The sequence below is a fragment of the Moschus berezovskii genome, chromosome 8, assembly GCF_049115385.1.
Source record: "Moschus berezovskii isolate FMDL1 chromosome 8, NW_MosBer_1.0, whole genome shotgun sequence".
Classification (NCBI taxonomy): Eukaryota; Metazoa; Chordata; class Mammalia; order Artiodactyla; family Moschidae; genus Moschus; species Moschus berezovskii.
The window spans coordinates 76,909,773-76,923,235 of NC_142467.1; the positions used below are offsets into that span (position 1 = coordinate 76,909,773).

A 13,463-nucleotide genomic window follows, 5' to 3' on the forward strand; every position below is an offset into this window, starting at 1 on the left:
ATGATTTCTTATTTTTGTCCACTAAATTCCCCGCAGACTTCAAGCCCAGCTAGTCTTTGTTATTACCTTGAATATAGATCCTTTCAATTCCACAGGCATCAACCTAATGCAAATATTGTCACCTCATACCTGAATTCTGATTGTGGTCTCTTAACTGACCTTTTTTTTTTTTCCTTGCTCCATCTATCTTTTTCTACCTACCGCTTCCAGAGTAAAACCTTTATAGTAATGCATCTTCCCTTTTACCAAGCCCTTTCATATTTCTCCAAATCCTACCAAGTCAAGGAAATGCAGCTTAGTGCTAAAGGTCCTCACTGAACTGATCTCAGCCAACCATGCCTCTGCTTCTCCTCCACGCTGTGTCAGAGCTAGGCTGCCTGTCAATACCTACACACACCCTGTGTTCTCAGCCTGCCTGTTCACTCTATAATTCCCTTAGAATGAAAGGCTCTTTTAATCTCCTTCTACCTATCTCTGTTCTATTCATATTTTACAGCTTTCTCAAATTAGACCATAGACCATATTTTTTTCATATTTTTGCAGTTGAAAATTATTTCCATCTTTTAATCCACAAGCCTTGCTCTGGCATAAGTGAAATTTATCAAGTGTAACTGACCAAGGGCTTAAGGTTTGCCTAGCTCTGGCACTTTTCATGTCTTATGTCCTCCACTGCTTCTAGATATCCAAAGTATCAAGCCCAAGGCTGTCACATAGCAGTAACACACTGAATCATTGTTGAGTGAATGATACATGCAAAATCTTAGTGGTAACGTAATAATGAACCATATACCCCGTAATCATAGTTGTTGAATTTACAAAATAATTACCAAAAAGTATACTACCTATCCTTCACTTACTACTTTTTGAGAAATCTAACAAATTTATGCCCAAAATGTTACTGTTGTTATAAGTTTTAGTAATTATATTAGTTGTACTTGTAACAGTATTATTGTGTGTGAAGGCTTATGTCTGTCTTCATCTGCTTTGCATATGCTCCTACTCAGTGAATTTAAAATGCATTTATACAAAAAGAGAGTAAAGAGAAAAATATTGAGTGTTACATATCACAATCAGCACTCAAACACAGAAATTAGAAGTCCATTTTTTCAGTTCAAAAGTGAGTTCACTTTTTACCACATTTCCTAAAGTGAGTTATCATGTCTAACATGTAGCAACCTGATGACTAAAAGTGAAAATTCATCACTGCCCTGTGAAATCTCCACACTTATTCTCCGACTTCTAAGACAGAGCCTTGTCCTAATCTTTATTTTCTTGTTTCAAATTTACCCAAAGCAAGAATTTTCCTCACCAAAATTATAGTAACTCTTTGGCAGATAGATTGGTTGTACACAAAGCTCAAAATTTCATAATTAAGAATTCTATAGTTTCTGAAAAGAGAAAGGTTTTTCTCTGAAAGTTAACTGCTGTACACTATAGGAGGAGGAGCTGGGGGAGACGAAGATGCCAACATTCCAGGAACAGACTAAAATTAGAGGCAAGCAAGCTGATGGACAATGATGAACCAGCTTTACTCTCATACCATCCTGACTGAAAGGAATTAAGAGGAAAGTGACGGCTTTCTGGTCTAAAGTTAGGAAGTACATGATCTTCCCTGTTTGAATACAGCTTGGATCCTCCAAGGAATATTGTGAAATGTTATATTATTAATACTTCAGTTAGTTCCTATTTTCCAATACTCTGATCAGCTCACTTTCCAAAGAAGAAATAGATTGCCCTATGAAAAATCTGGATAGAGTGAAGCCACTTCAGAAGTATGGTTAACAATAAGCAAATGCCTTCAGGCAAGGGCATTAATAACACAAGGAATTTGCACCTAAAAATTCTATCTAAAAAATATTAGTTGATAGAGAATGGGTAATATTTACCTAGATCAGCTTTCAGTTCAGTTCAGTCGCTCAGTCGTGTCCAACTCTCCGCGACCCCATGAATCACAGCACGCCAGGCCTCCCTGTCCATCACCAACTCCCGGAGTTCACTCAAACTCATGTCCACAGAGTCGGTGATGCCATCCAGCCATCTCATTCTCTGTCATCCCCTTCTCCTCCTGCCTCCAACCTTTCCCAGCATCAGAGTCTTTTCCAGTGAGTCAACTCGTCGCATGAGGTAGCCAAAGTATTGCAGTTTCAGCTTTAGCATCAGTCCCTCCAATGAACATCCAGGATTGATCTCCTTTAGAATGGACTGGTTGGATCTCCTTGCAGTATAAGGGACTCTCAAGAGTCTTCTCCAACACCACAGCTCAAAAGCACCGATTCTTCAGCAATCAGCTTTCTTCACAGTCCAACTCTCACATCCATACATGACCACGGGAAAAACCATTGCCTTGACTAGACGGACCTTGGTTGGCAAAGTAATGTCTCTGCTTTTTAATATACTATCAAGGTTGGTCATAACTTTCCTTCCAAGGAGCAAGTGTCTTTTAATTTCATGGCTGCAATCAGCATCCACAGTGATTTTGGAGCCCAAAAAAATAAAGTCTGACACTGTTTCCACTGTTTCCCCATCTATTTCCCATGAAGTGATGGGACCAGATGCCATGATCTTTGTTTTCTGAATGTTGAGCTTCAAGCCAACCTTTTCACTCTCCTCTTTCACTTTCATCAAGAGGCTTTTGAGTTCCTCTTCACTTTCTGCCATAAGGGTAGTGTCATCTGCATATCTGAGGTTATTGATATTTCTCCCAGCAATCTTGATTCCAGCTTGTGCTTTACTTGCCCTTAAATGTTTATTTTCGCTATGATTAATCTTATAGCTTTAAAAAATGATACTGTCTTAGGTGAGTGGGCAACTGAGTAGGGGGACATTTCATTCAAGGAATACAGATAAGTAGGAGCAATAATAACAACCTGTGTACCAAAGAACACAGTTTAAATGACAATATCACATATCCATTTGAGGAAAGATTTTTGGGGTACTATTTGTGTGGTGCACTGGAGAAATTAGGAAGTATATTTTATTGTTTAAAAGTGCTAAATAAAGTGGCATCATTTCTAGCATTACGGGTCAGCTTCTTGGTGAACAATCTTCAAACACTCTGCAGTTCATAGTCTAGGAGTACAAAGTTGAATATATCATTAGGATAATTTATCCAACTTAAAGGTTTCAGAGTGTGACCATCTGGAGCCAAAATATATTCTCAGTTGGAAATCCAGTTTCCCTTTCTTATTGAAAACACTTCTCTGTCTTCAAGAAAAACAGGTTGTTTCATATAATAGGTTCAAGGTTAATTTTCAATGAAAAAAAATTAGAAATATTTCTGAGAAGAGTTTAAGCTTTTATTTGAAAAAGGTAATTATGAAGCAATTTCCCAAAGATACTGAAAAGCTGATTTTGTTCTCTTCTGTTCTTTTTCTTTTAAAAAAAAAACCTAAAAGGATATCTGTACATCCATATACACACGTACCAAAAAAAGTATAGGTTACAGATTGAGGAATAGTAAGCCAGATCAAATACAGTGGTGATATGGCAGAAGATAAAGAACAACTTTTCTAAATTTTATGTAAGGCAACTTCATCCTAAATATGAAGTAGTAGCAGAAAACAAAATGCTTTGGGAAATCAAGATTGAGTTAGCCTTTGTCATGTGATCTTAGAAATTCATACAACTACTGGATACTACATCAACAAAGCACCGAAATCAGGAGGTAGAAGACAATTAAGAAAATTATGTTTTTAGGCATTTGTATATGAAAGCATACATCAGGTGTTACAAATAGCCCCCTCCGTGTTAAACATTTTTTTCTACCCTGAAGGTGTTTATAACCTAATGAAAGGGAATAACATGTTCAAAACTAACATTAATATAAACAAAATAAATACATAAATAAGTTGTGAAACTTTATTTTAAATATAAGAACACTAAGGAGTTTTAATCATCAGATTGGAAGTTTTTTTTTAAGTTTGATCACATCAAGAATTAAAGAGAATGAGAGAAAATATATTTGTGCAACAAGAGTTATATGAAAAGCAGCTCCTTATAGCTACTCCAAAGAGAAAACTGGCAGATTCTATTAAAATCTTTAGAATACACACCTCTTGTGATCCAGAAATTACACATTTTGGTTTGTCTTCTAAAGCAACACTTATCCATGGGATTAAGGCAACACGAACAGAGATAATCATCGCAGTATTCTCTTTAAACAAAACAAAAAAATAAAACCAGCTTTAAGGTAGATGCAATTTATCCCACCAGGAGTAGCAATCAACTGTTAACTTTGCTAGTACAGACTTATTTTATTTTACCTCTTGCGTAATCCTTTGGACAATAGTTGGGCTAATATCAAGTGAAGCTCTCTTGTCAAACTCTCTTTTGACCTTTACTTTTGAGCAGAGTGATAAGAACTCAAGAAAAATAAATTGGGACTCATTGGCTCTCAAAGTATCCTTTCAGACAAGACAAATGTTCCTGCTGCCTCAACTCTTAGAGATGTATGGACTCTGCTCTTTTTGGATTTGGAAATTTGCCAATGAACTATTAGACTAAATCGTCGTGTCTCAAATGCTGCCGAAATAGCATTGCAATCTTAGATGATATATTTCAGATATAAGATTGATATGGAAAAAAGCAATAGTTTGTCTGTATACCAGAAAGGTAAAATGTATATGAATCCCATTCCTAAAGAAACTGACAAAAATTGCCTGTGATTAAAACTAACAATTATATGAAAAAATTAGAAAAGTTAAAATTATAAAAATTTAACACAGGACATAAACTAGGACTTAATTAACCAGAATGGCACACTGTATTTTTTTATGGAGAGACAAAATACATTAAAAAGCCCTTTATAAAAGAATGAACAATACTAAGGTAATCCCACTTAAAATTTCAGTGAAGTTTAACTTAACAGGTTAAGCTTATTTTAAACATATGTGTGAGAAATGTGTGATAGAAGAGCTAAAACTCTTTTTAAAAGGACAATTTCAGGGTAAATGAAATGTAGGATACCGATACATGGAAAATTCATGAAATTTTAAGAGTTTTTTTTTTGTAAAATGTCTAGATGTACTAAAGGAAAACAATGAAAAGTCAACATGCAAACTTGTCTATTCAGAGAGATTAATTTTATGATACCTGCAGCACTTTAGTGAGTAAAGAATTTCATTAAAGGCTTGGGAAAATCTGGAGAAAACAAAACCACATGTCTGTTATAAACCATACCCCCAAATAAACTGCAGGTATGTTAGAGTAGCAGAATATAAATTTAAAATCACAATACATTTTTAAAAAATAGACAGCATTTTTATGATTTTGATTAGAAAGCATCTTTGTACATAAGACCAAAAAAGTAAACAAGCAAACAATAAAAACAAAACCCCCCAAACCCAGAAATCATAGCATTTTTCTATGTAAAAACTTTAAAATTATTTCAAATAAATCATGCATCATAAATAAAGTAAAGAAAGACAAATCTTTAAATCTTTAAATACAGGATAGAAACAGACTGTGGGGGAGATGGACTGCCAGGCTAAGTAGAGTAAATTTTCATCTTCCTGGTGAGCAACCAGGAAGCATAAAAGCATTTTGATAAGAAGACTAGAGTGATCAAAGATGCCTTTTAACAATGGAATTTGTTCAGCCATATAAAGGATGAATTAGAGTCACAGCAGCAGGCCAGGTGGGAGGAGAGTGCTGTGTACACAGCTGTTCAATTTGGAGTCAAAAAGATCAATTATGAAGTAGTAACAAGGCATGACACAGCAAGGGCCACTGTGATAACTATGGGAAGGTGAGAATCACATGTGAGAATTGTAAGACAGGTCCAAGAACTAATATTTCTTGAATACGTGTGTTTATTAAAATTTTTAATTTGCCCAAGGGGACCCAAAATATATTGCTAAGTCTGATCTCTCCAATGCCAATCCTGTGTTTTCTCTCTATATATATATTTCAAGTGAAGTGAAGTGAAAGTTTCAGGTGTGTCTGACTATTTGCAGCCCCATGGACTGTAGTTTTCCAGGCTCCTCTGTCCATGGAATTCTCCAAGCAAGAATACTGCGGTGGGTAACCATTTCCAACTCCAGGGGATCTTCCCAACCCAGGGAACAAACTTAGGTCTCCTGCATTACAGGCAGATTCTTTACCGATGGAGCTACCAGAGAAGCTCAAATTACCTCATAAATAACCTACCCTTAATCTAGGTGTGATGATCCTTGGTCCAATCAAAAAATCAGCTCAGTTCAGTCATGTCTGACTCGTTTCCACTCCATGGACTGTAGCAAACCAGGCCTCCCTGTCCATCACCAACTCCCGGACTTTACTCAGAATCACGTCCATTGAGTGATGCCATCCAACCATCTCATCCTCTGTCATCCCCTTATCCTTCCTCCTCAATCTTTCCTAGCATCAGGGTCTTATCAAATGAGTCAGTTCTTTGCATCAGGTGGCCGAAGTATTGGAGTTTCAGCATCAGTCCTTCCAATGAATATTCAGGACTCATTTCCTTTAGAACTGACCGGTTGGATCTCCTTGCTGTCCAAGAGACTCTCAAGAGTCTTCTCCACATCACAGTTCAAAAGCATCAATTCTTTGGTGCTCAGCTTTCTTTATAGTCCAACTCTCACATCCATACATGACTACTGGAAAAACCATAGCTTTGATTAGACAGACCTTTGTAGGCAAAGTAATGTCTCTGCTTTTTAATATGCTGTCTAGGTTAATAATAGCTTTTCTTCCAAGGAGCAAGCATCTTTTAAATTCATGGCTGCAGTCACCATCTGCAGTGATTTTGGAGCCCAAGAAAATAAAATCTGTCACTTTCCATTGTTTCCCCATCTATTTGCCGTGAAATGATGACACCAGATGCCATCATCTTAGTTTTCTGAATGTTGAGTTTTTTCACTCTCCTCTTTCTCTTTCATCAAGAGGCAGTTTAGTTCTTCACTTTCTGCCATAAGGGTGGTATCATCTGCACATCTGAGATTATTGCTATTTCTCCCAGCAATCTTGATTCCAGCCTGTGCTTCATCCAGCCTGGCATTTCACATGTTTTCCACATATAAATTAAATAAGCAGGGTGACAATATACAGCCTTGACATACTCCTTTCCTGATCTGGAACCAGTCTGTTGTTTCATGTTCAGTTCTAACTGTTGCTTCTTGACCTGCATACAGATTTTTCAGGAGGTGGGTCAGGTGGTCTGGTATTCCCATCTCTTTCAGAATGTTCCACAGTTTGTTGTGATCCACACAGTCAAAGGCTTTAGTGTAGTAAATGAAGCAGATATTTTCCTGGAACTCTCTTGCTTTTCCGATGATCCAACAGATATTGGCAATTTGATCTTTGGTTCCCCTGCCTTTTCTAAATCCAGTTTGAAAATCAAAAAATATCAGGGTTAAAACATAAGACAGAAGTATCTGTAAGTGGGGTAGGGACAGGAAGGGGTTAACTCAGCAGGCTGAGTTTTTCAAACTCAATGACTTTCCCCAAAACTCAAAAAAAAAAAAAAAAAAAAGGCTTGTATTCATGATTGGCCCTCCACAAACTTCTAAGAAATGACCTTGTAATATTCTGGCTGATACAAGTATTTGTATATCTGAAGTCTTTGGCCATGAATTAGCAGTTTAATCAGATAGTTTATGCTAACCACATGATGTATGATGAGTATCTCCTTTTACTCCGAGGGATTGGAGTCTGAGTACCTGATGTTAGAAACATCACTGTTGGATGAAGGAAGCCAGTCTCAATGCAACTCAGCTGGGAGGCAACATATGGAAGACTATGCCTTGGTTCTCTGCCTTTTCCCTTTGCCGATTGTAAAATCTGTAATCTTTTGGTATAATAAACTTTAACCATGGCAGAAAGTGAAGAGGAACTCAAAAGCCTCTTGATGAAAGTGAAAGAGGAGAGTGAAAATGTTGGCTTAAAGCTCAACATTCAGAAAACTAAGATCATGGCATCTGGTCCCATTACTTCATGGCAAATAGATGGGGAAACAGTGGAAACAGTGTCAGACTTTATCTTTTTGGGCTCCAAAATCACTGCGGATGCTGATTGCAGCCATGAAATTAAAAGACGGTTACTCCTTGGAAGGAAAGTTATGACCAACCTAGATAGCATATTAAAAAGCAGAGTCATTACTTTGCCAACCAAGGTCCATCTAGTCAAGGCTATGGTTTTTCCAGTAGTCATGTATGGATGTGAGAGTTGGACTGTGAAGAAAGCTGAGCACTGAAGAACTGATGTTTTTGAACTGTGATGTTGGAGAAGACTCTTGAGAGTCCCTTGGACTGCAAGGAGATCCAACCAGTCCATCCTAAAGGAGATCAGTCCTGGGTGTTCATTGGAAGGACTGATGCTGAGGCTGAAACTCCAATACTTTGGCCACCTCATGTGAAGAGTTGACTCACTGGAAAAGACCCTGATGCTGGGAGGGATTGGGGGCAGGAGGAGAAGGGGATGACAGAGGATGAGATGGCTGGATGGCATCACCGACTCAATAGACATGAGTTTGAGTGAACTCGGGGAGTTGGTGATGGACAGGGAGGCCTGGCGTGCTGTGATTCATGGGGTTGCAAAGAGTCGGTCATGACTGAGCGACTGAACTGAACTGATCTGAAAACATCTTTGCTGATTCCTGTGCGTTTTCTCAGCAAATTTTGGAGACTATGGGTACTCTTAGGGACGCCTGACACACAGCAGTTGTTCTAGGAAAGACTACTCTCTGATACTTACTAATAATTTTTCTTCTAGGATGGCTAGTGAAGGAATTTGAGAGAAACAAAAGCAAGAGTACAATGTTTTAGAAAACAGGGGAGGATAGAAAGAAGAAAGAAGGGAAAGGAGGTAGGGTGTGGAGAAGGAAGGAATAAAAGATAAAAGTAGATTTCAAAGTAAATAAAGAATGCAATTACAGCTTCCCAGGTGGTCAATGGTTAAGAATCTGCCTGCCAATGCAGGGGACATGGGTTAGATCTCTGGTCAGCAAGATCCCATGTGCCCTGGAGCAATTAAGCCTGTGTGCCACAGCTACTGAGCCCATGTACCAAGACCCTGTGCATTGCAACAGAAGAAGCACTGCAATGAAAAGCCCTCACCACAACAGAGAATAGCCCCCACTTGCCTGAACTAAAGAAAAGCAGCAATGAAGACAGCATAGCCAAAAGTAAATCAATTTTTTAAAGAATGAAATCATAAAAAACCAGTGATAACTTCATGAAGAAAGCAATCAGTACAACGAAGAAAACTAATTATAAAAGGGTTCAACAGTTAGCAGGCCATGAGGAAACAGGCTTTACATGTAGACTACTCAAGCAACCTGGTGGGATAAAGGAAAAAGACCAGAGTTTGACTCAGCCATAGAGGTAAGTTTTATTTGTTTTTAATAGGATGCTAAGACATATAAGTTCAATCACAAGACCTTGGTTCAATTTCTGCTCTGCCATTTATTTCCTCTGTGACTAATACTTATCCACTTATCTCTGGACCCCAGTTATCTCATCTGTAATCAAAGGTGCTAATCCTATTATATTTGCTTTCCAATACGGTTATTGTGAAGGTCAAATAAGTTCTTTTGTGAAAATGTTTGGGAGAAATCTAAAATACTCAACACTTTTAATGATTATTTTTACCTCCATTTTATGTGTATACATAAAATATAATTGGGCAAAATGTTAAAAAGAACCTAAACCACCTTATTCTCTCTGGTTTTAGTTAATGGATATACAATGAGTCCTTGAAGTAATGTACAAAAAAAGTATTAGTATGAGGTATCCTCTTTACTATTGCTTGTAAATTACTAGAGTTACTGAAGAAGCATCAAGTTGTTGAAGTTTTCCATCTCTCACTATTATATTAATAGACAGGGAACGATTACAATTTAGACTGGAAATGATCCTCAAATTTCATCCTCCTTTGTGTGGGGAGCTATTATTTAGCCATCTAGTAAGAACACTATATGCCAGATAAGAAGATTAATTCTAGATCATTATTGTGTAAGAAACTGAAAAGATTGTAATTTGATTTGATCAATGTATTCTTCAATAAAATTTGAACAACATTAAAAATAATTATTTTGTGAAATATTCAAATATATACCATAAGTTTAAATACCATTTTTCCTAAAAACAAAGCAGTTTAACTAACTTATAGCTGAGTGTTATTTTTTAAAGATAATTTCTCTTCTCCTAACTCTGATAGATGTCGTTTCTGAAATGCTGTGATCCCATCAACATGTACTTTATTGCCTCCTGAACTACAAAAAAGAATACTGGAATCAACAGAATAGGGATTATAGGAATCTGGACCCACTGTGTGAACTAAAGGAGAAAAAACAGTCTCAACACTCAAAAGTTGGTTATTCAGAAGCAGCTTCAAAAAACAAGTTGGCTGATTTCAAACTGACTTTATTTAAGGAGAGCCACTAACACTTCTTGGAAAAGGGAATGGCTACCCTTTATTAAAATTAAGTGATGCCTGCTCCTTGGAAGAAAAGCTATGACCAACATAGACAGCATATTAAAAAGCAGAGACATTACTTTGCCAACAAAGGTCCATCTAGTCAAAGCTATGGTTTTTCTAGTAGCCATGTATGGATGTGAGAGTTGGACCATAAAGAAAGCTGAGCACCAAAGATTTGATGTTTTGGAGAAGACTCTTGAGAGTCCCTTGGACTGCAAGGAGATCAAATAAGTCAATCCTAAAGGAATTGGAAGGACTGAAGCTGAAGCTGAAGCTTCAACGCTTTGCTCACCAGATTCGAAGAACTGATTCATGGGGAAAGACCCTGATGCTGGGAAAGATTGAAGGCAGGAGGAGAAGGGGACAAAAGAGGATGAGATGGTTGGATAGCATCACCTACTCAATGGATATGAGTTTGAGCAATCTCCAGGAGTTGGTGATGGACAATATGTCCTGGCATGCTGCAATCCATGGGGTAGCAAAGAGTCAGACGTGACTGAGTGACTGAACTGAACTGAATCCACTGCAGTGTTCTTTCCTGGAGAATTCCATGGACAGAGGAGCCTGATGGGCTACAGTCCATGGTGTTGCAAAGAGTCTGACATGACTAATTATCTAAGCATGAAAGCCTCTTTAGGTAGCAGTGTAACAATAAAAATGTCATGCTCCTGAAATATCTCAAATTTGCCATGATATTTCTAATAAGAAATAGAGTGATAGAGTGAAACTGCCAAGATGTACATGGAGGAAAATTAGTAAACAAGATAATGCGCAGAGACCCACAGTGAAGCACTATGTCATAAATCATGCTTCTATGTTCTTTCTCTTCACATTTTCATACAGTCTTAAAGTGGAGTGCTGCTGCTGCTGCTAAGTCACTTCAGTCGTGTCCGACTCTGTGTGACCCCACAGACAGAAGCCCACCAGGCTCCCCCATCCCTAGGATTCTCCAGGCAAGAACACTGGAGTTGGTTGCCATTTCCTTCTCCAATGCATGAAAGTGAAAAGTGAAAGTGAAGTCGCTCAGTCGTGTCCAACTCTTAGCAACCCCATGGATTGCAGCATACCAGGCTCCTCCATCCATGGGATTTTCCAGGCAAGAGCAGACCTCCAAAATACCTGAATAGAGGTTTTTCCAAATAAGACATACAGATGTCCAAAAGGCACATGAAAAGAAACTTACAATCCCTAATCAGAATAATGCAAATCAAAACCTTAATGAGACATCAGCACACACCCGTCAGAATGGCCATCATCCAGAACACCACAAATAAAAAATGGTGATGGTAATGTAGAGAAAAGGAAACCCTCATACACTGTTAGTGGGGATGTAAATTGATAGAGCTGCTATCAAAAACAGTATGGAACATGCTTAAAAGACAACTACAACTTGACAGTTCCACTCCTAGGCATATGTATGAATAAGAGGAAAATACTAATTTGAAAAGATGAATGCACCCCAGTGTTCATAGAAGACTTATTTACGGTAGCCAAGATACACAACCTGTGTCCACCAACAAAAAAGTGAACAAAGAAGATGTGGTATATATACATATAAACACAATGGAACATCATTTAGCCATAAGAAAGAAAAACATCACCATTTGCAATAATATGGATGTACCTGGAGGGCACTATGCTTAGTGAAACATCAGAAAGACAAATACTGTACATCATCACTTACATGTGGAATTTAAAAAATAAAACCAAAAAATGAATATAACAAAACAGACTCATAAACAGAGAACAACCTTGCTTACCAATGTGTAAGGGAAGAATGGAAGGGCAAGGAATGGTTAGGGAATTAAAACACACAGACTACTATATATAAAACAAATAAGCTTCAAGGATATACAGTACAAGGAATATAGTCAATATTTGATCATAACTCTAAAATGAGTATAATCTATACATTATTGAATCATCTTATTATACACGTAAAACTATCATAATATTAAAGTTCAGTTCAGGTCATTTCAGTCGCTCAGTCATGTTCAAATCTTTGTGACCCCATGGACTGCAGCATGCCAGGTCTCCCTGTCCATCACCTACTCCTGGAGTTTACGCAAACTCATGTCCATCAAGTCGGTGATGCCATGCAAACATCTCATCCTCTGTCATCTCCATCTCCTCCCGCCTTCAATCTTTCCCAGCATCAGGGTCTTTTCAAATAAGTCAGTTCTTCACATCAGGTGGCCAAAGTATTGGAGTTTCAGCTTCAGCATTAGTCCTTCCAATGAATATTCAGGACTGATTTCCTTTAGAATGGACTGGTTGGATCTCCTTGCTGTCCAAGGGTCTCTCAAGAGTCTTTTCCACATCATAGTTCAAAAGCATCAATTTTTCAACACTCAGTTTTGTTTATTGTAGAAGGAAATGGTAACCCATTCCAGTACTCTTGCCTGGAAAATCCCATGGATGGAGGAGCCTGGTAGGCTGCAGTTCATGGGGTGGCTAAGAGTCGGACACGACTGAGCGACTTCACTTTCACTTTTCACTTTCACACATTGGAGAAGGAAATGGCAACCAGCTCCAGTATTCTTGCCTGGAGAATCTCAGGGACAGAGGAGTCTGGTGGGCTGCCATCTATGGGATCCCACAGAGTCGGACATGCTGAAGTGACTTAGCAGCAGCAGCTTTCTTTATAGTACAGCTCTCACACCCTTACATGATTACTGGCAAAACCATAGCCTAGACTAGATAGACTTTTGTTGGCAAAGCAATGTCTCTGCTTTTTAACATGCAGTCTAGTTTGGTCATAACTTTTCTTCCAAGGAGCAAAGTGTCTTTTAATTTCATGGCCAAAGACACCATATGCAGTGATTTTGGAGCCCCCCCAAAAAATAAAGTCTGTCACTGTTTTCCGATCTTTTTGCCATGAAGTGATGACACCACATGCCACGATCTTAGTTTTCTAAATGTTGAGTTTTAAGCCAACTTTTTCACTCTCCTCTTTCACTTTCATCAAGAGGCTCTTTAGTTGTTCTTCACTTTCTGCCATAAGGGTGGTGTCATCTGCATATCTGAGGTCAGTGATATTTCTCCCA

General features: G+C 38.1%; 1 long non-coding RNA gene across 1 annotated transcript; it reads right to left on the reverse strand.

The window, feature by feature from the left end:
- Positions 1-2,492: 2,492 nt before the first annotated feature.
- On the reverse strand, positions 2,493-5,147 carry LOC129559410 (uncharacterized). Its single transcript, XR_008686531.2, has 3 exons — positions 5,092-5,147; positions 4,053-4,153; positions 2,493-3,069 (listed from the first exon to the last, which is right to left on the reverse strand). It is a non-coding gene; the product is annotated as an uncharacterized LOC129559410 (long non-coding RNA).
- Between the last annotated feature and the right edge of the window lie 8,316 nt (positions 5,148-13,463).